We start from the raw sequence: 20,161 nt of genomic DNA, 5'->3' as shown, positions 1-20,161 counted from the left end.
AAGATGCTCAACATTGCTAGTCAGAGAAATTCAAATCAAAATCACAATGTGATATCACCTCACACCTGTCAGAGTGGCCATCAGCTAAAAGTCTACAAATTACAAATTTTGGTGAGGATGTGGAGAAAAGGGAACCTTAACATACCATTGGTGGGACTACAAATTTGTGCAACCACTATGGAAAACAACATGGAGGTTCCTCAGAAAACTAAAAATAGAACTAACATATGATTCAGCAGTTCCACTCCTGGATGCATATCCGAAGAAAATAAAAACACTGATTTGAAAAGATACATGTTCATAGCAGGATTATTTAGAAATAGCCAAGATATGGAAGCAACCTAAGTGTCCATCAATAGTTGAATGGATATATGGAATATTACTCAGCCATGAAAAAGAATGAAATTTTGCCATTTGCAACATGGATGTGGCATTTGCAATAACATAGATGCATCTGAAGGGTATTATGCTTAGTGAAATAAGTCAGACAGAAAAAGACAGATACTGTATATTACTTATATATGGAATTTAAAGAATAAAACAGATGAATGAATCTAACAAAACAGAAATAGACTCACAGACATAGGGAACAAACTAGTGGTTACCAGTGGGGAGAGAGAAGGCAGGAGGAACAAAATAGGAGTAGGGGATTAAGGGGTACAAATACTATGTATAAACTAAAATAAGCTACAAAGATATGTTGTACAGCACGGGGAATACAGCCAATATTTTATAATGACTTTAAATGGAGTACAACTTATAAAAATATTGAATCACTATGTTGTACACCTGAAACTAATATAATATTGTAAATAAACTGTACTTCAATAAAAATATAAGTGAGCATATCATACTGGGATGCCAATACTATTCTTGCATATTTTGGGGAAAGCCTGAATTCGGATTCTACACTCTTATTTTCCCATTCTAGAATACTGTATGAAGCTTGGTCATATAATCAAATTTGATTCACACATTAGTCCTGTGATAATGTGTATTTGTACACTGAGAAACAATGTAAGATCTATTTTTTATTGTGGGCTGTAGCCAAAAAGTTAACAGCCACTGTTTTAAGCTATTTTAAATGTTTGTTCTTGATGTTAAGCTATTTTAAATGTTTGTTCTTGATTGCAGCCAAAAGCAATCACTCTGATAAGCACTTTACATCATCTCACTTAATCTTAAACAACTCTATTGATTAGGTTTTAATACCCCATCTTAAAGATGAGAAAACTAAGGCTCAGAAATACTAAGTTGCCTAAGATAATATAGTAAGTATTGGAATATAAAACAGGAGTTTGAATAGAGGTATATCTGGTTTTAAAGCCCGCTTTCTTAATTGCTATATCAGACAACCTCCCTACATAATACAAGAGTGCCTTTATTGCAGGTTTGCTCTGGCCCAGGCACTAAACCAAAGACTTTTCCCACCTTACCTTGCTTAAGCCATGCAAGAGCTCTAGGAAATCAGTTTCATTATCTGCCTTTTATAAATGAGGAAATAAGCGTACCAAGATCTTCAGTAATCTCTCCAAGGTCAGCCAGGTAGTAAGTGACAGAGGGGAGTTGAACCCAAGTCGGTCAGACTGCAAAGCATTCTCACCATATCCCTTAGAGAGATGCCTAAGGGCAAATTCAGATTTGGTGGGTCCTGAGCTGTATACACTTTGGAGTAGGAGACTCTTAAGTTTTGTGTGCAAAATCATTCATAGAAAATTAGGTACTGAGTCACACAAAGGGACCTGAAGATTATTCCTGGTAATTCTGCCCATGAGCCATAGATGTTGCACTTGATTTACATTCATGATTTGTACTATAACTAACTTTTATGTTCATCTGAACCTTTTGTGATGTGGCTTCCAAATCCAGGAAGGTAAGTAATTTTCCCAGGATCAAAGAATCAGAAATAGTTATTTGAGAAGAGACAGTTTCTGTTTGATTCTTTATCTTAAAGTCTTTAAAAACCTAAAATAAAAAAAAAAACTTAGTCTTTTTACATTAGTGAAATATCAAAACCGAAATGGCTTCTGCTCAGGCTTTGTTGCTGACTGTCAGCATGACCTCACCTGAGTTCTATTCCACTAAGCCTCAGTCTACTCAATTTTATTTATTTATTTATTTAATTTATTTTTGGCTGTGTTGGGTCTTCGTTGCTGCACATGGGCTTTCTCTAGTTGTGGTGAGTGGGGGCTACTCTTCATTGCAGTGTGCAGGCTTCTCATGGCGGTGGCTTCTCTCATCGCAGAGCACAGGCCCTAGGCGCCGGGCTTCAGTAGTTGTTGCACTAGGGCTCAGTAGTTGTGTTTTGTGGGCTCTAGAGCGCAGACTCAGTAGTTGTGGCGCACGGGCTTAGTTACTCCGCAGCATGTGGGATCTTCCCAGACCAGGGCTCGAACCGGTGTCCTCTGCATTGGCAGGCAGATTCTTAACCACTGTGCCACCAGGGAAGTCCCTACTCAATTTTAGATTGAGAGGAATTAATTAGTTAATCATTAACTTCGTTTCCAACGTGAACATTCTACGGACCTAACTGAGGCGAGGAACGAATAAACTGCTTGCTGCTTGACTGAACTGGCCAACCATTCAGCTGTAACAGTTGAGCTGTTGGTGGAATTGGGTTTTCAACATTCCAATCAGCTAATTAGGATCTTTTGTTACAGCAAAGAATCGTGTAGGGAATCAGGACTCACCTACTGGAAGTTACAAGGATGGTATGTTAATTAAGTTGATTGTGGTGATTATTTCATGATGTATGTGTATATCAAAAACGTCAATTTTTATTTGTCAATTACACCTCCATAAAGCTGGGGAGCAAGAAAAGAGGTGGAGGGTCATAGTTCTACAACGCAGCTTTATTGCTTTCTGATTCTTCCCCCGGAGCCTCTTGAGAGCTGATGGGTGGGAAGAGAGCGGGTGGGAAGGAGACAGCACAATCTTCAGGCTGCAGGAAGCATCACTCAGCTCTGGGCACCTTATCTTCATAAGTATTTTCTCTGAATGTTATATTAGCCAGTGGACATGGTCTTAAAATATTTAAAATATCTACATTTCTGGGGCTATACCCAAGCACACAGCACCCCACAGGGGCCATTCCTCCAAGCTCTTTTTTCTCCACAGAGCTCCCCTAACAGGAAAAGAGGCAGGATGTATGGTGGAAGGAGAGGCAGGGAGGGAGACACCTAACAAATGATCTCAACCACACACCCGGCCAACCCTGAATAACAGCAGCCAGGGCATCCTTACTGATCCCAGGATCTAAGCCAAAACCAAAGTCTTGAAATTGCATATTCCTAATATTTCTAACATGTTTGTTCTCTGAATAGTTAATATTACAATTATTAAAAATAGTTACCATTACCTAAAATAGTAACCCGAGTAACTATATTCTAGGTGCTTTTCATACATATTATATCTTCATCTTATAACTATGCCAAGTAGGTATGCCTATGTCCAATTTACAGATAAAAGAAATGAAATTCAGAGAAGTTAAGTAACTTATCCAAGGTCAACAGCTAGTAAACGGCAGTGCCGGAATTTGAACATACCTGTATCTTCCTACCACATCACTTTGCCTCTCAGTTAAATCTGCATTTTCCCTGTATTGCTTAAAATGTTATTTGATTGCCTTTCAATCCAGTAGAGTATAAGTTTCTTACAGGGGCTGTTTCAAATGAAGCTTGTAATATTAAATTGTCTGGTACAATTTACACTCAATATGTGTTGGAAAATAAAAAAGTAAAAAAGTCCATCAGGTGAAATATATTGTTGAAAACCAATGACTGCAGTCAGAACAGCAAAGAATCCAAGCTATAAAAAGTACAAATGGTAGTTGCCGGCTGATCAAGAAAAGGACAGTCTGGCTGGGAAGTAGCATTTTCAGCTGTTCCTCTATGTTGGCAGCCTTTCAAAGCCACACAACCATTAAATGCATTAGTATAAGGAAGACTGTGATAACACCACAGTCAGCTGTGCAAAATGAATCTAAGAGTGATTGACAGATAAGTAGACTTGAAGTAGCAAATTGCTAAAAAGATCAGCCCAGAACTGTGAAACATAAAATGATACTTCAGTGTGGGTTAAAAGAGAAAGTTGACTTGTCCATCACTAGAGCCACTTTGGGAGATCAGTCAAGTATTTCTTGAACTTCTCAGAACCAGCAGGGATATCTATACTGAATAAGGTTAAACTTCTCCTTGAAGTATCACCTGGACAATGCTCAGTACCATACAAAGATCATCTTTTGAGTCTAAATCACTTCTGTCTCCTGTATATAGCTCTTTCCCTTCATCAGGAAGATAGGAGACTGGTTTTTAAACAATGATATAATGTTGGGCTCTATATGGTAGAGCTCTGTAAATTTCAGGAAATAGTTTGGAGTTGCTTCTGAAGAAGAGCATCATCAGTGTCTGGGCTCCATTTGTACAAGGAGACTTTGCATTTGCTCATGGTAGACATGACTAATCAATCACAGTTATCTTCATTGAGCCTCAGTATTTTTCAACACAGCAGTTCAGACAACGCCGACTAATTAGGCACTTATGAAGTGAGCTAAGCCATGAAAACAAGAGCTTCATGCCTCTTTTATTAACAACTTTATACACAAGACAGCGTAATTATGCAATAATTGTTGAATGAATGAATGTCATGGCTGACTTACACCAATTCTCTCAAATTTAGACTCATTGAATATACTTCTTAAAAGATCACAGGATTTTGGAATCATCTAATCTAAACTCCTGGCAATCATCCTTGGAACCCAAGCTTTCTAACTCCCAGCATTGTATTTCTTACACTCTACATAAAAAGAATTTCCCTTATTATTAAAGGAGAAAGAGCTTGAAAATATGAGACCAGATAGTTTTCTGAGTGGGCCAGGGTTTGTGTTTTTGAAGGTTTTAATCAGAGAGAATACGTCAAATGTAAGGTGATACCCCAAATAGGACCCCCAGAAACTCCTGGTCTGGAAAAAGCACATAAGTACACAGGGAGGTAATTTGATAAAGTTTCACCAAATCACCTTGAAGCTTTTAGTTACAGAGACATGATTAATTTTTCAACAATGACTGAGCAAGGGTAAGTTCTCTACCCCTGTGTTCTGTGTTGAAGACTGTTGAGGCTTTGTATTCATTCCTTAACCTTGAGTTTGCAACTGACGACAATGAGGTGGCCGTATTTGGAAAGCCAACCTCAAAGGAGCCCACTGACCAAAGTCAATCCAAAATGAGGAAAGAGAGCCAAGCACTCATCTGTGATGACATTTTTCCTCAAACACATTATTCAAAGAGCAGCATTTTGTCCACCTAGCTCAGAACACTTGAGGATGAAAGTGTCGATTTCAATAGTTTTTCAACTTCCTTTTCTTATATGCATATAAAGCTCTTATTACCTTGTACTGATCTTGAGAAGATAGTTACTGGTCTACAAAAAAAATTCTTCCATACAAGTTGAATCCTCTGTCTCCCCTTCCCCATTCATGTTTTGTTCCAAAGACCCCCTTGCTGTCCTGGGAGTAGAAGTGGAGAGCTAAGGATCTTTCAGTTGTCTGAAGATGATGGCTCCCATCATCTCTATGACCTCATCTCTTACTATACTCCTCTATGCTCTCTTGACTTCAGCCACATTGGCCTCCCTGCTATTGGTTCCTTTAACACACCAGGCACTGCTTTATCCATTCCTTCAGAGACAGGGTTCTCCCAGACCCCCTTGGCTAATTCTCTCTTCTTCTCTAAGTCTTTGCATAAATGTTACTTTCTCAATGAGGCCTCCCCGAACTCCACATTTAAAATTACAACCTTCAACCCAATTACCTGGCACTCTTGATCCCCCTTACTCTGCTACTTTTTCCCCCAAAGCACACCCTCTAACAGTCTATAAAATGTACTTATTAGGTCTAGTATATATTCTCTCACTCTGCCCTCCAAGGTTAAAGATCTTTGTTTACTAATGCATTTAAACTCCCAGAACAGTAATGAGGATATTATAGGTTCGCAAATACTTGTTGACGAATAAATGAATGAATTCTTAAGAAAAAACTTAGGAAAAGCTGTGAAACCACAGCAACAGCTCAGAGAAGCTAACCAAGGGAGCTCCATCTGGAGCTTTTTATGTGCTCTTTCCACTCAGCCTGAAATTTTGCCAATTATAGATTTATTTGACATAAGGGATATTATCTTTTTTTTAAACACCTTTTTTGGAGTATAATTGCTTTACAATGGTGTGTTAGTTTCTGCTTTATAACAAAGTGAATCAGCTATACATATACATATATTCCCATATCCCCTCCCTCTTGTGTCTCCCTCCCACCCTCCCTATCCCACCCCTCTAGGTAGTCACAAAGCACCGAGCTGGTCTCCCTGTGCTATGTGGCTACTTCCCACTAGCTATCTATTTTACATTTGGTAGTGTATATATGTCCATGCCACTCTCTCACTTCGTCCCAGCTTACCCTTCCCCCTCCCCGTGTCCTCAAGTCCATTCTCTACATCTGCATCTTTATTCCTGTCCTGCCCCTAGGTTGTTCGGAACCATTTTTTTTTCTTTTTTAGATTCCATATAAGGGATATTATCTTTTAAAATGCAAATACTGTGGTGTTCATGCTAAGGACTGTCAGTTATTAACACATTATTGTGAATCAGTTTGAGTTCAATCACTCTCTCCCAGTTTCTAATGGAGACCAGCTTCCTGATGAGGACAAGAAGGGTAGAGGAAGCTAGGACATTTTGGAACACAATGACTTTAGGGAGTATGGAAGTCCTCAGTGGGCACCAGAGTGGGTAGGTTTAAGGCAGTGTAATAGGGCTCAGCCTCTAGGGATGGGAATCCACATTTACATATGAATGTTTAGTTTCTGTGATGATCTTTCAAAATCCCTCGAAGAAAAGTTTGTTTAGATCAATGACCTCTTCCCTTAAATCGATAAGTTCTGTTGGCCAAGTAGAGCCTACTTCCCAAAATGCGCCCAGCAGTAGCGTGTTTAAAGAAATAAATGGGAACAGGAATGGGCATTTGGTTTCCTGGATCTATCTCTCACTGTGTCTCTTGCCAAGAGACTAAAAATGCTTATCAGATTTGCTTCATCTAGAAAGAATGGTCTTATGTTTCCCTTGCAGCTCTCTACAGGCTGGTCCAGCTGGTCCAGATTTCACTGCCCAACACTGTGGCACTTCTATAATTTATTTGGCTACCTTGAATAACATAAACATTATAGCCTACACAAACATCACTTTATGGGTATTTTATGACTGTTATATTGTTGATGGTCAAGCTGTTTTCAGAGTCAACACGTCAGTCCGTAGTATCCAGGGGTTTCAGACCCAATCAAAGATCTGAACCAAACAACTTTGGGATAATGGTGAGGGGCTGTGTGGGGTTGGTATAAGCAGTGGTGCATTGAACTCAAGCTTAAAAGTTTGTGGCCATTAAAGTTATTCATATTCTAAGGCTGCAGAAGCTTAATGAAATCATTTTCCTCCCATCTTTCCTGGATACCAAATGATTATTTGTAGTGCAATTTGAGATTTGAGAAAACAAGAAAGGATAGGATGAGAAAGCTATTGACTCTCAAGGCATTGTGTCCCTGTAAATCAAATGGAGGGATGTCTTTACAGAAAAGCTGAAAATTCCTCTGCAGATTCTTCTGGATTAAAAGTCTTCTACAATAAATAATAATCACAGCTACCATTTATGGAATGTGGACTCCTTGTCAAGCACTGTATATGTAAGGTTGCATTTAATCCTCATGATAGCTCCCTAGAGATGGGTGTTATCTTTGTTCTACAGATGAAACAAATATCTCATTGGATATCTGCCCAGGCTCCCAAAATAAGGAAGGAGCAAAATCAGAGCCCAAATTAGTGGCTGAGCTAACATGCATCTGCTCCCTCACTTCATTATACTATCCCCACAGAGGAACCATGAAGGGTATCTGGGTCTCTTGGCTCTTGTCTATAGAGAGAGTATTTCAAGATAGTTGTTTTACACTAGAAATTTCCCCCACTAGAGCATGGAGTCAGCTTTCAGATTGAGAATTCCCTTCATCTTTGTCTTCTTATCAAGCCCTGTGACCAGAAGAGTGGTGTGGACTCCACCTCTTCCTCCTACCTGGGCAACCAGCTGCCCACAGGAAACATACATTCTTCTCTGCTGCCCAGTGCCATAAGCTTCACATGGAGAGGGCTGCAGATTAGACCTGGAGAGGGAAGGCATCAAGATGGCAACATAGGTCATCCCTGACTGTGCTCCCCCTCACAAGAAGAACAACAACTCTTCGTGAACAAGACAGCACTAAGGGAATCCTAGAACATGGGGGTGAGGCTGAAGCACCCTCCTCCACCACAGAGACCAAGACACACGCATTAGAAGGATAAGAGAAGCAGTTACACGTGACTGCATTGCCTCTCCCTCGGGCCAGCATAGCACCCTGCTGAGAAGTCTCCCTAGTGCCTTTGATTACTCCAATGGGAAAAGAGCACAGGGGTTTCAACCCTCTCTCCCAACACTGTGGGTCACTTTGTTGGAGCCCCTACTCTGGTCTCCCCCTTGCGGATTGCAGGGGAATCACTGGGAATCTGAAACTATGATAGAGAAGGGGGAAGGGACTCACAACAACCAGCACTCAGATCTTGGCAGATGGAGCTCATTATCAACCAGCAACTTTGATCACCTGTAGACCTAAGTTGACGGTCCACTCTGACCAGGGAGCCCACTGGGAGGCAGATCTGCCTGCTTCTAGGTCCTCAAATGAGAAATTTTACCATTCTTACAGTCTGGTTTGCCTACACCCATGAAAAAAACCGAGTCATAGCCCCACTCACTGGGGAGAGTGTTGCCTGACCCCATCTGGCCAGAGGGGTTGGTAAGAGCACCTAGGAGCTGGGTAGCCCAGCACTGCTCTAGCTGAGAGCTGAGTGGGAGCCAACTGCCCACAGAGCAAAGCCAGTACAGGGCCTAGAGAGTTCTTCCACTATGCCCAGGCAGAGGATTCATTCATAGCCAAGGCTGAGGGTAGCTCAACCCCTCGCAACCAGAAAGCCTGCTTGGAAAAAACTAGAGAGGCCTGGAGTAGCCCCTCTCTGTCCACTAGACAAGGGAATGGAAACACAGCAGCCCTACCTGCTGTAGAAGTTGTTTCCTGGTCCCCTCTGTCAAGAAGGGCTGGTGAGAACACCTGGAGCCTGCATAACCCAGCAATGTTTGAGTTAAGGGACTGGCAGGCATAGCCAATAATGTGCAGAGCAGAGCCAGTGGCCCTTTTTGGCCAGGGAACTTGGGGCATGGGTTGGCTTAAGACAACAAATAAAGAGCTTTACCAGTTTTAGAGCTGCTCTTCCAATGCTACTAGACAGGGAAACAAATTCATAGCCCCACTCATTGCTGAATACCACTCATTGCCTTCAGCCTGCCTGACCAGGAACCTAACTAGAGCACATGGGATGCAGTGTAGCCCATCCAACAGGCCTGCTTACACTGACACTTGAACAGAGAGCATAGCTCATGGCTTTCCCTGTCTGCAAGACAAAACTGGCGACATAACCTGACCAGGGAATTAAGTGTACACTCTTGCCTGACACGGGTCTCCAAACAATGTGTGTTAGAGGCCCTGGGCCCCATCCTACTGCCCTGCCATAGCAAGGAAGCTAATTTATAGCCCCATGTACTACTGAATATAGTAGTCAGTCCCAACGATCTAGAAAGCCTGACCAAACATGGAGCCCATTCTATAACCTCACTTGAGAACCAAGCCAGCAGTACTCAACTAATGGGGTCCCCATCCCCAGTCAAAGAACTTGAACAGTTGCCTTGCCCCCAAATAAACCATAATAGCAGGTCCCACCTGCCCAAGAATATTACCAGCAGACACACCCAAACCCAGACTCAGCTGACTAGTGAAAATCTGTCTCTGTCAATGCAAACCTGTAATGTCTAATTACTCAATGTGCAGATAATGACATAAGGATTCAAGGGTCACAAAAAAATCATGGAAACATGACATCAAAGTAAACAAGTAAAGCTCCAACAACTGATGCTAAAGAAATGGAGATCTATGAACTTTCAAAGAATTCAGAATAATCCTCTTTCTTTGTTTTTTTTAAACATCTTTATTGTAGTATAATTGCTTTATAATGGTGTGTTAGTTTCTGTTTTATAACAAAGTGGATCGGTTATACATATACATATGTTCCCATATCTCTTCCCTCTTGCATCTCCCTCCCTCTCACCCTCCCTATCCCACCCCTCTAGGTGGTCACAAAGCACCGAGCTGATCTCCCTGTGCTATGTGGCTGCTTCCCACTAGTTATCTATTTTACATTTGGTAGTGTATATATGTCCATGCCACTCTCTCACTTTGTCACAGCTTACCCTTCCCCCTCCCCATGTCCTCAAGTCCATTCTCTAGTAGATCTGTGTCTTTATTCCCGTCTTACCCCTAGGTTTTTCATGAACTTTTTTTTTTTTTTGCGAACTATAAGAACATGCAGACAGACAACTAAGCAAAATAAGAAAAAAAATGCATGAACAAAACAAGAAGCTGGGCAAAGAAGTAGAAACCATTAAAAAAAAAAAACAATAGAAACCCTACAGTTGAAAAATATAATAACTAAATTGAAGAATACAATAAAAAGTTTAAAAAGCAAACTTGAAAATGCAGAATTAGTGAAATAGAGGATAGGAATTTGAAATTACCTTATCAGAGGAACAAAAAGAAAAATAAAAAAGATGAAGAAAGCCTAAGGGACATATAGGACACAATTGAAAAAACAATATTCACATTATGGGATTTCCAGAAGGAGAAAATAGAAAAGGACAGAAAGTATATTTAAGGCAATAACAGTTGAAAACTTCCCAAACCTAGAACCAGAAGCTGGAAGCCTCAGCATGAGGTAAGTCCTGAAAACCAATTGGACTGGAGGTCAGTGACACCTACCAGACCACCCACAGTAGTTAGTCTGCCACAACAGAAGGACCCACACAGCCCACATAGGGGATATCCCTAGAACATATACCCCTGGTGACCAGAGGGGAGTGTGCAGCTGGTATGTAGCCTACCAGCTACATACATCCTTTATATAGGATGTATCCTATGAAAGGCCACTTCTCCGAGGTCAGGAAATGTAAACCTACCAGATACATAGAAATAACAACAGCAATTAGGCAAAATGAGGCAACAGAGGAACATGTTTCAAACGAAGGAACAAGATAAAACCCCAGAACAACAACTAAGTGAAGTGGAAATAGGCAATCTACTCAATAGAGAGTTCAAGGTAATGATCATAAAAGATCATCAAAGAGCTTGAGAGAAGAATGGATGAACAAAGTGAGAAGTTAGAAGTTTTTAAACAAAGAGTTAGAAAATATAAAGAAGAACCAAACAGAGATAAATAATATAATAACTGAAATGAGAAATACACTAGAAGGAATCCATAAGAGATTAAATGATACAGAGGAATGGATCAGTGAGCTGGAAGATGGAGTAATGGAAATCACTGAAGCCAAACAGAAAAAAGAAAAAAAGAATAAAAAGAAATGAGAACAGCTTAAGAGACCTTTGGGACAACATCAAGCGTACTAACACTCGCATTGTAGGGCATCCCAGAAAGAAAAAAGAGAGGGGCAGAGAATATATTTGAAGACATAATAGCTGAAAACTTCCCTAACCAAGGGAAGGAAATGGGCATTCAGGTCCAGAAAGCAGAGTCCCAAACAGAATCAAGCCAAAGAGGACCATACAAAGACACATTGTCAAAAACTGTAAAGAATTAAAGACAGACTATTAACAGCAGCAGGGAAAAGCAACCAAGTTATATATAAGGGAACTCCCATAAGGCTATCAGCTGACTTTTCATCACAAATTCTATACTCCAGAAGGCAGAGGCATGATATATTTAAAGTAATGTAAAGGAAAAACCTACAACCAAGAATACTCTACCCAGCAAGACTTTAAGACTTGAAGGAGAGATCAAAGTTTCACAGGCAAAATAAAGCTAAAAGAGTTCATCACTATTAAATCAGCTTTATAAGAAATATTAAAGGGACTTCTCTAGGCAAAAAAGAAAAGGATACAACTAGAAACATGAAAATTACAAAGGAAAAAGCCCATTGGTAAAGGCAAATATACAGTAAAAGGTTATAAATTAACCACATACCACATACAAAGCTAGTAGGAAAGTTAAGAGACAAAAGCAGTAAATATCATCTACACATCTGCAATAAGTAGTTAAGGGATACACAAGACAAAATGATGTTGGGAATTCCTTGGTGGTCCAGTGGTTAGGACTCTGCATGTTCACTGCCGGAGCCTGGGTTCAACCCCTGGTTGGGGAACTGAGATCCCGCAAGCTGCGTGCAGCGTGGCCAAAAAACAAAACAAAACAAAAACCCCAGAAAGATGTAAAATATGATGTCAAAAACATTCATGGAGGGAGGGGAGTAAAAATGCAGGGTTGTTAAAAGGCCTTTGAAATTGAGAGATATGCAATTTAAAATAATCGTGTGTATTAAACCTCATGGTAATCACATACCAAAAATCTATAATACAGAAAAGATAAAGGAATCCAAACATAACACTAGAGGTACCATAGTCATCAAATCACAAGGGAAGAGAACAAAAGAAGAAACAGACAAAAAAGAACAACCCCCAAACAATGAGCAAAATGGCAATAAGTACATGCTTATCAATAATTACTTTAAATGGACTAAATGCTTCAATCAAAGGAAAGAGTGGCTGAATGGATACAAAGACAAAACCCATATATGTGCTGCCTACAAGAAACTCACATTAGATCTAAAGACATACAGACTGAAAGCAAAGGGATGGAAAAAGGTATTTCATGCAAATGGAAATCAAAAGAATGCTGGGGCAGCAATACTTATCGGACAAAATAGACTTTAAAACAAAGACTGTAACAAGAGACAAAGAAGGACATTACATAATGATCAAAGGATCAGTACAATGAGATATAACAATTACAAGTATATATGCAGCCAACATAGGAGCACCTAAATACATAAAATATTAACAGACATAAAGGGATAAATTGGCAGTAACAATAATTGTAGGGGACTTTACCATCCCACTTACAATGGACAGATCATTCAGACCAAAAAAAAAAAAAATTAATAAGGAAACACCGGCCTTAAATGACACATTAGACCACATAGATTTAATAGATCTATATAGACCATTCCAACCAAAAGCAGCAGAATGCAGTTTTTCAATTGCACATGGAACATTCTCCGGGATAAATAACATGCTAGGGCACAAAAACAAGTCTCAATAAATTTAAGAAAACTGAAATCATATAAAGCATCTTTCTGACCACAATGCTATGAGACTAGAAATCAACTACAAGAAAAAAAATTGCAAAAAACAAGTGGAAGCTAAATAACATGCTACTAAACAACCAATGGAGCACTGAAGAAATCAAAGGAGATAAAAATCAAAAAATAGCTGGAGACAAATGAAATGAAAAAAAAAAAAAATCCAAAATCTGTGGGACACAGATCAAAAAAGCAGTTCTAAGAGGCAAGTTTATACAAGTGATACAAGCCTATATTAGGAAATAAGAAAAATCTCAAACAACCTAACCTTACATCTAAACTAACTAGAAAAAGAACAAACAAAACCCAAAGTTAGCAGAAGGAAAAAAAATCATAAAGATCAGGGCAGAAATAAATGAAATAGAGACTAAAAAACAATAAGAAAGATCAAAGAAACTAAGAGTTGGTTCTTTGGTTCCTTAAAAAAATAAAAATAGAGCTAGCATATGATCCTGAAACCCCACTCCTGGGCATATATCCAGAGAAAAACATGGTTTGAAAGGATACAGGCACCCCAATGTTCATTGCAGCACTGTTTACGATAGCCAAGACATGGAAGCAACCTAAATGTCCATTGACAGATGAATGGATAAAGAATATGTGGTACATATACACAATGTAATATTACTCAGCCATTAAAAAGAATGAAATAATGCCATTTGTAGCAACATGGATGAATCTGACAATTACCATACTAAGTGAAGCAAGTCAGAGAAAGACAAATATTGCATAATATCGCTTATAAGCAGAATCTTAAAAAATGATATAAATGAACATATTTACAAAACAGAAACAGACTTACAGACTTAGAGAAAAAACTTATGGTTACCAAGGGGGAAGGGTGAGGAGGAGGGTTAGACTGGGAGTTTGGGATTGACATGTACACACTGCTATGTTTAAAATAGATAACCGGACTTCCCTGGTGGCGCAGTGGTTAAAAATCTGCCTGCCAATGCACCAGACACGGGTTCGAGCCCTGGCTCGGGAAAATCCCACATGCTGTGGAGCAACTAAGCCCGTGTGCCACAACTACTGAGCCTGCATGCTGCAACTACTGAAGCTGGCGACCTTAGAGCCCATGCTCCACAAGAGAAGCCACCGCAGTGAGAAGCCCGCTCACTGCAACAAAGACCCAAGGCAGCCAAAAATAAATAAATAAATTTATAAAATAGATAACCAACAAGGACCTACTGTATAGCACAGGGAACTCTGCTCAATATTCTGTAACAACCTAAATCCGAAAAGAATTTTAAACAGGATAGAAACATGTATATATATAACTGAATCACTTTGCAGTACACCTGAAACACACCATTGTTATTCAACTATATCCAACATAAAATAAAAATTAAAAAAATAAAAATGAGTTGGTTCTTTGAAAAGCTAAACAAACATGATAAACCTTTAGCCAAACTCATCAAGAAAAAACGGAAGGGGCCCCAAATCAATAAAGTTAGAAATGAAAGAGAAGTTATAACTGACACCACAGAAATATAAAGGATCACAAGAGATTACTGTGAACAACTATATGTCAATAAAATGGACAATATAGAAAAAATAGATTCCTAGAAATGTACAATCTCCCAATACTGAACCAGAAAGAAAAAGAAAAATATGAACAGACCAATTATCTGTAATAAAACTGAATCAGTAATAAAGAAAAAGAAAACTCACAACAAACAAAAGTCCAGGACTAGATGGCTAAACAGATGTATTCTAGCAAACATTTAGAGAAGAGTTAATACCTATCCTTCTCAAACTATTCCAAAAAACTGCAGAGGAAGGAACACATCCAAACTTTTTCTATGAGGCTAGCATCACCCTGACACCAAAATCAGACAAAAATATCACACAAAAAGAAATTTACTGTCTAATATCACTGATAAACATAGAGGCAAAAATCCTCAACAAGTTAACAAACTGAATCCAACAATATATTAGAAGGATCATACAGTATGATCAAATGGGATTTATCCCAAGAATGCAAGAATGGTTCAATATCTACAACTCATGTGACATACCACATAAAAAATTGAATAAAAGACTAGCCAGAGCAGCTGAAGCCCTGCAGGAACCAAATTGGCAGCTGGCAGTGGACCCTCTCTAGGGGCTAAGATGGATCTTGTACTCAATTGATTTTTTAAACCATATATATATTCGGCCACATGGCCAGAGGATGACATCTTCCGACAAGCTATCCATCTCCTGATTATAACAAATCTCAGTGCATATAACCTTTATTTCTTCTTTGCAACACTGAGTTATTATTTTGTCTATGATCATTCATTAATGAAACACTCACAGTTTCTCAAGAATCAAGTCTATCAAGAGATTATGCATTCTGTCCAGTCAATGCCATGAATCAGCATCCCCAGAGTTTCACTGTTCCTGCTAGAGGTTACAGCAAATTGTATGACGGCATAAAGAGTTTCCATATGGCTGGTTTTGACTCATTGCTGTTATCCTGCTCTTTCTCTTTTTCATTGACAGGCTGATCTACTGGATTCACAGAGGTCTTCATCATAGACTTGTATATAAGTGCTTACACAAACCTCATCACATCTGGAAGATTGTGACTCCATTTGCAAGTCATGCTTTTCACCATATGGCTGGCTTCCTTTAGAGTCTACCTTGCCACATATACCTTTTTATTTTCGCCTTACACATGGTAGTTTATTTAGGTTTGTATGTCTTGGTCAATATCTGGACAATTTCCATTCATGATGGTGACTTTCATGTTCCCCAAATCTAAAGGCCATTTATTAATGGCTCACCTCATCGTACAGACCACCACATGCTCTTTGACCATAACTATGGATAGTATTTCACATTGTGGGATAGAATTGGAGGCTCCTTCAAAAATCCCTCCTCCTTTGAAGGGAATGGACCAATTAGTCATGTGAAGATGACAGAAGAAGAGAGCAAGAGCCATGCAGGAAATGGTTGTAAAAATGAAAAATTATTCAATGTAGAGTTTACAAAGACTGAGTAGATTATTGCCCAATTATTAAATATTTTTGGTCAAGAAAAAAAATCTACATACATACAGCCAAGAGGCATAGCAAGTGAATAGTATCATTTGAAAATCAGTATTGTGGGTATAGCTGAGTAATGATCATTATGGTAGGTCAAGGGAACATGTTGTGAAGACCAAGATTTTAACCTCATGATTGAAATAATGGACGTTGGTCTAAGGGACAAGTTGTGTCTTTCTAGCCAGCAGATCTGTAATTTGAATAGCTTAAACAATGATTTTTTAAAAGATAGAGGATAAATTATCAAGGGGACTAGGTTATGCCCTTTTGCCTTAATTCATCCATATTCATTAAGTAAAATTCATTGTGCTTAATGGTATCAAGACTAAACACCACAACAAAGAAATATTAATATAAAGATTGTCCCTTGTTTCAGGAATGACTAAGTATTCAGTATTTGTATGATAACAACTACTTGTAGTATATTGTTCAAGTGGAAACACTGGTGTGAAAAAAATTGTTATATAATGTATTAGCAGCTCAGTGGCCTGATTAATAGCAGGTGTTATAAGATTATCGTCTTCCTACACATAGAAAACTTATTCTCTGGAGACACTGTCAAATATTACATTTTACTGATGAACAAATAAATTAGAATTTAAGAAAATATTAATACTATCATGATTTAATCCAGATGTGGGATTATTTAAAGATTTTGATGGTTACTGTTTTAAACCATTATTTAATAGGTGTAAAATTATGTGACTGAATATATTTAGAAGGGGTAATTTGCTGCCCAAATAATATATTTGATCCTACTGACTTTTTAATTAAATTGATGCATTTATGTTTCAAAGTTACAATCCTATGATTTTCTATAAAAGGAAACAGTTGCCAAATATTTAGGCCTATCACTGAAGATTAGTTTTAAAATCTTATTTTCCCTCCTCTTTCTTCACTTTTCCCCACTTCCTCTACAAAAAGATTTAACAAATACTTTGTGTGTGTGTGTGTGTGTGTGTGTGTGTGTGTGTGATACGCGAGCCTCTCACTGTTGTGGCCTCTCCCGTTGCGGAGCACAGGCTCCGGACGCGCAGGCTCAGTGGCCATGGCTCACAGGCCCAGCTGCTCCACGGCATGTAGGATCTTCCTGGACCGGGGCATGAACCCGTGTCCCCTGCATCGGCAGGCAGATTCTCAACCACTGCGCCACCAGGGAAGCCCAACAAATACTTTTATAAAGAAATGTCATGTGTTACAACAAATATGTTGGGAAAACATGGTTTGCAAAGACATTCTATAATCTCTTTATGTAAAAATCGATAAAAGCTGTTATGACTGTTTAAAAAATTGAATAAAAATAATATGATTATCTCAATGGATGCAGAAAAAGCCTTTGACAAAATTCAACATTCATTTATGATTAATCCTTTATACCCACTTTGTGAAGAGTTAACACACCTCAATGCAATAAAGGCCATATATGAGAAGTCCACAGCCAACATCATACTCTGATAAAAAGGTGAAAACATTTCCTCTAAGATCAGGAACAAGACAAGAATGTCCACTCTCCCCACTTTTATTCAGCATAGTATTGGAAGTCCTAGCCACAGAAATCAGATAAAATGGGAAATCAGAAAAATGGGAAAGAAAGAAGTAAAATTGTCAGTGTTTTCAGATGACATGGTACTATACATAGAAAATCCTAAGGACACCACTGAAAAACTAGAGTTCAATGAATTTGGCAAGGTTGCATGATACAAAATTAATTATACAGAAATATGTTGCATTTCTGTACACTGATTATGAACTATCAGAAAGACATTTTAAAAAGAGTCCCATTTATCATCATGTCAAAAAGAATAGAATACCTAGGAATTAGTCTAACTAGGGAGATAAAAAGACTTGTACTTGGAAAACTATAAGACACTGTGAAAGAAATCGAAGATGACACAGATGGAAAGATATACCACGTTCATGGACTGGGAGAATTAATACAGTTAAAATGATCATACTTCCAAGACAATCTACAGATTCAATGAAATTTCTACCAAAATACTGAACACATTTCACCCAATTAGAATACATAATTCTAAAATTTGTATGTAAACACAAAAGACCCTGAGCAGCCAAAACAATCTTGAGAAAGAAGAACACAGCTAGAGGTATCACATTCCCTGACTTCAGACTATAATACAAAGCTACGATAATCAAAACAGTATAGTGCTGGAACAAAAACATACACATAGCTCAAAGGGAAAGAATAGAGAGCTCATAAATAAGCCCACACACTTATGGTTAACTAGTCTATGATAAAGGAGGCAAGAATTTACAACGGGGAAAAGACAATCTCTTCAATAAGTGGTGCTGAGAAAACTGAACAGCTACAGGTAAAAGAATGAAATTAGAACATTTCTTCACATCATATACAGAAATGAACTCAACGTGGATTAAAGTCCTAAAGGTAAGACCAGAAACCATAAAACTCCTACAAGAAAACATAGGCAGAATACTCCTTGACATAAATCATAGTAACATTTTTTGTTTCCTAAGGCAAAGGAAACAAAAGCAAAAATAAACAAATGGCACCTAATTAAACTTAAAAGCTTTTGCACAGTAAAGGACACCATTAACAAAGTGAAAAACAACCTACAGACTAGGAGAAAATATTTGCAGGTGATGACTATAATATCTAAAATATCTAAATATATCTAAAATTTAATTTAAAAATTTAATATCTAAAATATATAAACAGCTCATACTACTAAATATCAAAAAAGCAAACTCAATCAAAAAGTGGGCAGAAGACCTGAATAGACATTTTTCCAAACAAGACATACTGACTGCTAACAGGCACATGAAAAAATGCTTGACATCACTAATCAGAGAAATGCAAATCAGAACCACAGTGAAATATCACCTCACACCTGTCTGAATGGCTATGATCAAAAAGCACTACAAATAACAAATGTTGATGAGGACGTGGAGAAAAGGGAACCCTTGTCTACTGTTGGTGTGAGTGTAAATTGGTGCAGCCACTATCAAAAACAGTATGGGGGTTCCTAAACAAACTAAAAATAGAACTACTAAATGATCCAGCAATTCCACTCCTGAGTATAGATCAAAAGAAAACAAAGACAATAATTTGAAGAGATACACGAACACCAATTTTCACAGCAGCATTATTATAATAGCCAAGACATGAAAGCAACCTAACTGTCCATCAACAGATGGGTGAAGAGGTGAGATATCTATATCTAAATATAGATATATATTAAACACACACACATAATGCAATGCTATTTAGCCTTAGAAAAGAATGAAATTTTGTCATTTGCAAAAACATGGATGGACCTGAAGGGTATTATGCTTAGTACAGTAAGTCAGACAGAGAAAGACAAATATTGTATGTTAGCACTTACAGTGGAATCTAAAACACAAAACAAACTAATGAATATAATAAAACAGAAACAAAGTCACAGATTTAGAGAACAAACTGGTGGTGACCAGTGGGGAGAGGGAAGAGTGAGGGCAAGAAAGAGTATGGAGAGAGTGGAAGTGAGCCCTGAACCAAGATGGCGGAGTAGAAGGATGTGCTCTCACTCCCTCTTGTGAGAACACCAGAATCACAACTAGCTGCTGGACAATCATTTGACAGGAAGACTCTGAAACTCACCAAAAAAAAATACCCTACATCCAAAGACAAAGGAGAAGCCACAATGAGATGGTAGGAGGGGCACAATCACAGTAAAATCAAATCCCATAACTGCTGGGTGGGTGACTCACAGACTGGAGAACACTTATAGCACAGAAGTCCACCCACTGGAGTGAAGATTCTGAGCCCCACGTCAGGCTTCCCAACCTGGGG

At 38.6% G+C, this 20,161-nt stretch overlaps 1 long non-coding RNA gene and 1 pseudogene across 1 annotated transcript in view; one reads left to right on the top strand and one right to left on the bottom strand.

Annotated features, from left to right (window-relative positions):
• Window positions 1–20,161, bottom strand: part of LOC131750909 (uncharacterized) — a 72,303-nt gene that overhangs the window by 16,994 nt on the left and 35,148 nt on the right. The window lies entirely within an intron of this gene.
• LOC131750903 (lathosterol oxidase pseudogene) lies at window positions 15,434–16,310 on the top strand (annotated as a pseudogene).

This window comes from Kogia breviceps, chromosome 2 (genome assembly GCF_026419965.1).
Source record: "Kogia breviceps isolate mKogBre1 chromosome 2, mKogBre1 haplotype 1, whole genome shotgun sequence".
Classification (NCBI taxonomy): domain Eukaryota; kingdom Metazoa; phylum Chordata; class Mammalia; order Artiodactyla; family Physeteridae; genus Kogia; species Kogia breviceps.
The sequence above is the reverse complement of the archived record's forward strand: the minus strand, read 5'-3'. Positions and strand labels throughout refer to the sequence as shown.